We start from the raw sequence: 7,500 nt of genomic DNA, 5'->3' as shown, positions 1-7,500 counted from the left end.
ATGCTCTTATCCAGAACGAATACACTGTTATTGGGTTAATGTGTTTTCGATTGGTTGCGGAAGTCTTGCTGTCATTAAGATGAACCACTTTTGTTATAATGTACTGTAATTTTCCCTTCGCACAGCCTACCTTTTATTTCAATTAGAATGGTATGATCTGATTTGAGAAGTCTAGAGTTGCATGTGGTAATCCATAAGTCTTTAGGTGGATGGATCACGGTGTCCTTGTCTCACCCAGGATACTACTGTTTGTTTCGACAGTGTTTACACTAGTAACAGTCATGGCAGGTGGTAACATTATCTTACCTCGAGTCATTGTGAACTTTGTCACGCAGGTTGTGAGCAATAAAGCAATGGTTGAAAAAGCAGAGTTGTTATGAAAAAGCCATATCTCAGACTGGTCAATAAAAATAAAAGATTAAGATGGGCAATAGAACACAGACACTGGACAGAGGAACTCTGCCTAGAAGTCCAGCATCCCGGAGTTGCCTCTTCACTGTTGACGTTGAGACTGGTGTTTTGCGGGTACTATTTCATGAAGCTTCCAGTTGATGACTTGTGAGGCATCTGTTTCTCAAACTAGACACTCTAATGTACTTGTCCTCTTGCTCAGTTGTGCACCGGGGCCTCCCACTCTTTCTATTCTGGTTATAGCCAGTTTGCGCTGTTCTGTGAAGGGAGTAGTACACAGCGTTGTACGAGATCTTCAGTTTCTTGGCAATTTCTCACATGGAATAACCTTCAGTTCTCAGAACAAGAATAGACTGATGAGTTTCAGAAGAAAAGTCTTTGTTTCTGGCCATTTTAAGCCTGTAATCAAACCTACAAATTCTGATGCTCCAGATACTCAACTAGTCTAAAGAAGGACAGTTTTATTGCTTCTTTAATCAGAACAACAGTTTTCAGCTGTGCTAACATAATTGCAAAATGGTTTTCTAATGATCAATTGGCCTTTTAAAATTATAAACTTGGATTAGCTAACACAAAGTGCCATTGGAACACAGGAGTGATGGTTGCTGATAATGGGCCTCTGTACACCTATGTATCTAGATATTGCACAAAAAATCTGCCGTTTCCTGCTCCAATAGTCATTTACAACACTAACAATGTCTACACTGTATTTCTGATCAATTTGATGTTATTTTAATGGACAAAAAATTTGCTTTTCTTTAAAAAACAAGGACATTTGTAAGTGACCCCAAACTTTTGAAAGGTAGTGTATATTGTTAACCTTCCCCTTTAGAGACTTCCAGTTCATGGAAGTCACTTTTTGCTTCAGTCCAAGGTCACACTGACCTGCTGACCTCTAGGGCCAAAACATACTGTACTCTTTTGTGATTGTAATATCAGTACACTATATCTCTTCCTATGACCCTCAAGAAAGAGATCAGTCAGAATTTCTTATCATGGCTATATCAAACCATTTTGTAATATTTAATATATGTGAGTGTGGTGTGTTTTCATTTGGCCTGTTGAGAGAGGTAATGGTTAACGCCTGAGGGAGAAACGTTAAAAAAAACATAATGCACGCAGAGCAGAATTAGGCCGAAACCGGCTAATTATCAAAATACAGAAAAGAGACGTTCAATTCTACAACCACCTAAAAGGAAGCAATTCCCAAACCTTCCATAACAAAGCCATCGCCTACAGAGAGATGAACCTGGAGAAGAGTCCCCTAAGCAAGCTGGTTCTGGGGCTCTGTTCACAAACACAAACACACCCCACAGAGCCACAGGACAGCAACACAATTAGACTCAACCAAATCATGAGAAAACAAAAAGAAAATTACTTGACACATTGGAAAGAATTTACAAAAAAAACAGCAAACTAGAATGCTATTTGGCCCTAAACAGAGAGTACACAGTGGCAGAATACCTGACCACTGTGACTGACCCAAACTTAAGCAAAGCTTTGACTATGTACAGACTCAGTGAGCATAGCCTTGCTATTGAGAAAGGCCGCCGTAGGCAGACATGGCTCTCAAGAGAAGACAGGCTATGTGCTCACTGCCTACAAAATTAGGTGGAAACTGAGCTGCACTTCCTAACCTCCTACCAACTGTATGACCATATTAGAGACTCATATTTCCCCCAGATTACACAGATCACAAAGAATTCGAAAACTAATCCAATTTTGATAAACTCCCATATCTATTGAGTGAAATACCACAGTGCGACCTGTTGCCACAAGAAACATGGGCAACCAGTGAAGAACAAAGACCATTGTAAATACAACCTATATTTACTTATTTTCCCTTTTGCACTATTTGCACATCATTACAACACTGTATATAGACATAATATGACATCTGAAATGTGTTTATTCCTTTGAAACTTTTGTGAGTGTAATGTTTACTGTTCATTTCTGATTGTTTAATTCACTTTTGTTTGTTATCTATTTAACATGCTTTGGCAACGTAAACATATGTTTCCCATGCTAATAAAGCCCTTTGATTTGAGAGAGAGAGAGATAGAGAGGGAGAGAGGAAGGAGAGAAAGGAGACAGAGAGAGAGAGAGAGAGAGAGAGGGACAGAGAAGGAGATGGAGAGAGAATTGAATTGAATTGAAAAGCTACATGGGTAAGGGAGGGTAGAGGTGGATGAGAGTGGGTGGTGGGGGTAGAGGGGTAGAGGGGGATGAGAGGTGGGGTGAGTGGTAGAAAGGTTAAAGGGGTGAGTGAGGGGGAGATGGGGGATGAGGGTCACCCAAAACAAAAGGACAAGGCTTAAGAGGGCAGGAAGTAAGGAACAATGTCCTGCTCTTGAACTAGAATACATACACAGGCACGCACGCACGCACGCACGCACGCACGCACGCACGCACGCACGCACGCACGCACGCACGCACACACACACACACACACACACACACACACACACACACACACACACACACACACACACACACACACACACACACACACACACACTGGGTGAATGTGCTGATAAAAGGGTCATTCAAGAAGGTAAGGGTCATTCAAGACCTCTTCAAAGCCAACCAACCATTCCTCTCCACTCTACTAGCTACAGAGACTTCAGGTAGCCATTGCTGCCTGCAGAGGGATATTGTTGTTTAGTAAAATGGTGTTGTGAGGAGTACAGGCAGGTTTTACTTTTTTCTGTTTGTTTCTCAGATATTTAAATGAAGGTGACATCTGTATAGAGCAGAGAACATGCCTCAGTGGAGAAGGAGAAAAGACAGAAAAAGAAAGTGTGAGATAAAGACAAGATTGAGAGAGGGAGGGAGAGAAAGACAGAGAAAAATACTAGGTTGGGGAATAGAGAGAGAGTGAGATAAAGACTAGGTTGGGGAAGAGAGCGAGAGAGAAAGAGATAAAGACTAGTTTGGGGAATATATATATTTATATAGAGAGAGATAAAGACTAGTTTGGGGAATAGACAGAGCGAGTGAGATAAAGACTAGTTTGGGGAATAGAGAGAAAGAGAGATAAAGACAAGTTTGGGGAATAGAGAGAGAGAGAGATAAAGACTAGGTTGGGGGGAAGAGAGAGAGAGTGGGGCAGAGAGAGACTAGGTTGGGGGGAAGAGAGGTAGAGTGGGGCAGAGAGAGAGACTAGGTTGGGGGAAAGAGAGATAGTGGGGCAGAGAGAGACTAGGTTGGGGGGAAGAGAGGTAGAGTGGGGCAGAGAGAGACTAGGTTGGGGGGAAGAGAGGTAGAGTGGGGCAGAGAGAGACTAGGTTGGGGGAAAGAGAGAGAGTGGGGCAGAGAGAGACTAGGTTGGGGGAGAGAGAGAGAGAGTGGGGCAGAGAGAGACTAGGTTGGGGGAGAGAGAGAGTGGGGCAGAGAGAGACTAGGTTGGGGGGAAGAGAGAGAGAGTGGGGCAGAGAGAGACTAGGTTGGGGGAAAGAGAGAGAGAGTGGGGCAGAGAGAGACTAGGTTGGGGGAAAGAGAGAGTGGGTGGGGCAGAGAGAGACTAGGTTGGGGGGAAAGAGAGAGAGAGAGTGGGGCAGAGAGAGACTAGGTTGGGGGAAAGAGAGAGAGAGTGGGGCAGAGAGAGACTAGGTTGGGGGGAAAGAGAGAGAGAGTGGGGCAGAGAGAGACTAGGTTGGGGGAAAGAGAGAGAGAGAGGGGCAGAGAGAGACTAGGTTGGGGGGAAAGAGAGAGAGAGTGGGGCAGAGAGAGACTAGGTTGGGGGAGGGAGAGAGAGAGAGTGGGGCAGAGAGAGACTAGGTTGGGGGAGAGAGAGAGAGTGGGGCAGAGAGAGACTAGGTTGGGGGAGAGAGAGAGTGGGGCAGAGAGAGACTAGGTTGGGGGAGAGAGAGAGAGTGGGGCAGAGAGAGACTAGGTTGGGGGAAAGAGAGATAGAGTGGGGCAGAGAGAGACTAGGTTGGGGGGAAGAGAGATAGAGTGGGGCAGAGAGAGACTAGGTTGGGGGAAGAGAGATAGAGTGGGGCAGAGAGAGACTAGGTTGGGGGAAAGAGAGAGAGAGTGGGGCAGAGAGAGCCTAGGTTGGGGGGAAGAGAGAGAGAGTGGGGCAGAGAGAGACTAGGTTGGGGGAGAGAGAGATAAAGTGGGGCAGAGAGAGACTAGGTTGGGGGAGAGAGAGATAGAGTGGGGCAGAGAGAGACTAGGTTGGGGAGAGAGAGAGAATGGGGCAGAGAGAGACTAGGTTGGGGGAGAAAGAGATAGAGTGGGGCAGAGAGAGACTAGGTTGGGGGAGAGAGAGATAGAGTGGGGCAGAGAGAGACTAGGTTGGGGGAAAGAGAGATAGAGTGGGGCAGAGAGAGACTAGGTTGGGGGAAAGAGAGATAGAGTGGGGCAGAGAGAGACTAGGTTGGGGGGAAGAGAGAGAGAGTGGGGCAGAGAGAGACTAGGTTGGGGGAAAGAGAGAGAGTGGGGCAGAGAGAGACTAGGTTGGGGGAAAGAGAGAGAGAGTGGGGCAGAGAGAGACTAGGTTGGGGGAAAGAGAGAGAGAGTGGGGCAGAGAGAGACTAGGTTGGGGGAGAGAGAGAGAGAGTGGGGCAGAGAGAGACTAGGTTGGGGGAAAGAGAGAGAGAGTGGGGCAGAGAGAGACTAGGTTGGGGGAGAGAGAGAGAGAGTGGGGCAGAGAGAGACTAGGTTGGGGGAAAGAGAGAGAGTGGGGCAGAGAGAGACTAGGTTGGGGGGAAGAGAGAGAGAGTGGGGCAGAGAGAGACTAGGTTGGGGGAAAGAGAGAGAGTGGGGCAGAGAGAGACTAGGTTGGGGGAGAGAGAGAGAGAGTGGGGCAGAGAGAGACTAGGTTGGGGGAAAGAGAGAGAGAGTGGGGCAGAGAGAGACTAGGTTGGGGGAGAGAGAGAGAGAGTGGGGCAGAGAGAGACTAGGTTGGGGGAAAGAGAGAGAGAGTGGGGCAGAGAGAGACTAGGTTGGGGGAGAGAGAGAGAGAGTGGGGCAGAGAGAGACTAGGTTGGGGGAAAGAGAGAGAGTATGGCAGAGAGAGACATGGGTCAAGAAATGAGATTAACAGAAAAGTGACAAAGAGGTTGAAAGACAAACAGGGAGAAAACTACATTGAATTTGAGAGAAAGAGAGTGAGAGAGTGGGATTATACATAGAAAGTGAGCTGAGTTTTGAGAGAGGGAGAGAGAGAGAGACAGAAGCAGAGAGAGGCGGCTCGTGGACAAGAGCCAACATGTAGCTGTGAGCTGTAGCTGTGGTGAAGGTGAAGGTGCAGAAGGGAGCTGGAATTTTAATGACCCCACAAAAACCAGCCCAGCAGGTCTCAGAGAACAGCAGAATGCCACATACAACACTTCTCCTCTCTGGACTGCTCTGCTGGGCCGAGGGAAGGGATTCTCTCTGTCTGTGTCAATTCAACAGGCTTTATTGGCATGGGAAACTTATGTTTATATTGCCAAAGGAAGTGAAAAAGATAATAAACAAAAGTGAAAAAAAACAACCAGAAATTAACAGTAAACATTACACAAAGTTTCAAAGGAATATAGACATTTTGAATGTCATATTATGGATATGTACGGTGTTATATTGATGTGCTAATAGTTTAATTACAAAAGGGAAAATAAATAAACATAAATATGTGTTGTATTTGCAATGGTGTTTGTTCTTCATTGGTTGCCCTTTTCTTTTGGCAACTCATCTCTCTCTCTCTCTCTCTCTCTCTCTCTCTCTCTCTCTCTCTCTCTCTCTCTCTCTCTCTCTCTTCTCCTCTCTCCTCTCTCTCCTCTCTCTCTCTCTCTCTCTCTCTCTCTCTCTCTCTCTCTCTCTCTCTCTCTCTCTCTCTCTCTCTCTCTCTCTCTCTCTCTCTCTCTCTCTCTCTCTCTCTCTCTCTCTCTCTCTCTCTGTGTTATCTCACATCAGATCAGGGGACAAGTCTCTCTGCTCTCCTCTGGTTCAATCCAACCTGTCACGGCAATGTTTACAAAAGCACTTGCGTGGGGAGTCAGAGGAGTATTACAGTACCACAGGCCATTCTGGGACGTTTTACAACAATGAGGAAAAGAGTTACAGGGTGCTGTTCACTGTGGGGTTAACCATGACCGAAGGGCGGGATGACATCATCACTATGGAGACAGACTCCGCCCTAGTGAGCAGGAAATTGAGATTCCCAGGAAGCACACTCTGAAAAGGAAATAACAGTCACATTTACATGTCATGTCATCAAACTGACCTGCTCGCTCTCTTCCTTTCTCTCTTTCTCTCTCTTTCTATATATATATATATATATACATCTGACTGACAACCTGTTAGACTCTCCTATCTCTCTCTTTCTATATATATATATATATATACATCTGACTGACAACCTGTTAGACTCTCCTATCTCTCTCTTTCTATATATATATATATATATATATATATATATATATTATATATATATATATATATATATATATATCTGACTGACAACCTGTTAGACTCTTCTCTCTCTCTCTTTCTATATATATATATATATATACATCTGACTGTCAACCTGTTAGACTCTCCTCTCTCTCTCTTTCTATATATATATATATCTGACTGACAACCTGTTAGACTCTTCTCTCTCTCTCTTTCTATATATATATATATATATACATCTGACTGACAACCTGTTAGACTCTCCTCTCTCTCTCTTTCTATATATATATATATCTGACTGACAACCTGTTAGACTCTCCTCTCTCTCTCTTTCTATATATATATATATATATATCTGACTGACAACCTGTTAGACTCTCCTCTCTCTCTCTTTCTATATATATATATATATATATATATATATATATATATATATATATATATATATATATATATTATATATCTGACTGACAACCTGTTAGACTCTTCTCTCTCTCTCTTTCTATATATATATATATATATATATATATCTGACTGTCAACCTGTTAGACTCTCCTCTCTCTCTCTTTCTATATATATATATATATATATATATATATATATATATATATATATCTGACTGACAACCTGTTAGACTCTCCTCTCTCTCTCTTTCTATATATATATATATATATATATATAATATATATCTGACTGACAACCTGT

The sequence above is a fragment of the Salvelinus fontinalis genome, chromosome 24 (genome assembly GCF_029448725.1).
Source record: "Salvelinus fontinalis isolate EN_2023a chromosome 24, ASM2944872v1, whole genome shotgun sequence".
Classification (NCBI taxonomy): domain Eukaryota; kingdom Metazoa; phylum Chordata; class Actinopteri; order Salmoniformes; family Salmonidae; genus Salvelinus; species Salvelinus fontinalis.
The sequence above is the reverse complement of the archived record's forward strand: the minus strand, read 5'-3'. Positions refer to the sequence as shown.